Source organism: Dendropsophus ebraccatus, chromosome 7, assembly GCF_027789765.1.
Source record: "Dendropsophus ebraccatus isolate aDenEbr1 chromosome 7, aDenEbr1.pat, whole genome shotgun sequence".
In the NCBI taxonomy this organism is placed as follows: domain Eukaryota; kingdom Metazoa; phylum Chordata; class Amphibia; order Anura; family Hylidae; genus Dendropsophus; species Dendropsophus ebraccatus.
The window spans coordinates 129,495,502-129,497,204 of record NC_091460.1 but is presented as its reverse complement, the minus strand read 5'-3'; positions in this window follow the sequence as shown (position 1 = coordinate 129,497,204).

The following is a 1,703-nucleotide window of genomic DNA, read 5'->3' as shown; positions in this document are numbered from 1 at the left end:
TATGTGGTGATATGAATCGTGATAATATGTGGTGATATGTGTGGTGATAATATATGGTGATATGTATGGTGATAATTTGTGGTGATATATGTAGTGATAATATATGGTGATATATGTGATGATAAGATGTGGTGATGCATGTGGTGATATGTATGGTGATAATATGTGGTGATATGTGCGGTGATAATATGTGGTAATATATGTGGTGATAATATATAGTGATATATGTGGTGATATGTATGGTGATATGTGTGGTGATAAGATAATATATGTGGTACGATATGTATGGTGATATGTGTGGTGATAATATATAGTGATATGTGTGGTGGTAATATGTGGTGATATGTGTAGTGATAATATATAGTGATATATGTGGTGATATGTATGGTGATATGTGTGGTGATAAGATGTGGTGATGCATGTGGTGATATGTATGGTGATAATATGTGGTGATATGTGCGGTGATAATATGTGGTAATATATGTGGTGATGTGTATGGTGATATGTGTGGTGATAAGTGTGGTGATATGTGTGGTGATAAGTGTGCTGATATGTATGCTGATATGTGTGGTGATATATATGGTAATTTATGTGGTGATATATGTGGTGATTTGTGTGGTGATAATATGAGGTGATATGTATGATGATATATATGCAAAAGAAAATCTGTAGCACACCAGTGTCAGGTGAAAAAGAAGTGGTATTTATTGCTAGTAGCAAGAAACACAAAAAGGGATGCAACGTTTCTGTCTACTCCAAGACCATTATCAAGCATAATGAGGAGGTGCACATGGCCTCCTTAAATAGCAGTGCTGATTAGTGACATCATCACTTCATTAGAATATGTACACAAGTGATACAAGATATAAGATACATATAAATACATAAAAATCAACAGTGAATATAAACATCTCCATATATTTGGAAATATAGTGACACATGTGATCCGTGTACAGTGAAACAGATTGTGTTGTGGCGATGCTTGATCATAAACAAGCTTTACAAAGTTCATAATATGAGTTGAGGTCGCGGGATCCACTTACCACATTGATCAGGTAATGAAAAGAGTAATGTCTGAAGGAGGTATTCAGCAAGCGGCTGTATGATGATCCAGATGGCTAACTGAAAGGTAATGGTTTCAAAAATGTCTGTTTTAATTTAGTTTTGGTAGACATGTCATTCTTAACCAGTCTGTCTTTAATATTTCTGTCTCTTTTTGTGTCTCTTTAATAATGATATATATGGTGTCTCTCTGATGATATATATGGTGACATGTATGAAGATATGTATGATGATGTATGTGGTGATATGCATGGTGATATATGTAGTGATAAAAGTGGTGATATGTGTGGTGATTTGTATGGTGATAATATGGGTTGATATGTGTGGTGATAATATGGGTTGATATGTGTGGTGATAATATAGTTTGATATCTATGGTGATATGTGTGGTGATAATATGTGGTGATATGTGTGGTGATAATATATGTTGATATGCATGGTGATATATGTGGTGATATGTGGTGATATGTGTGGTAATAATATATGATGATATGTGTGGTGATAATATGTGGTCATATGTGTGGTAATAATATATGGTGATATGCATGGTGATATATGTGGTTATATGTGGTGATATGTGTGGTGATAATATATGGTGATATGTGTGGTGATAACATGGGTTGATATGTGTGGTGATAATAT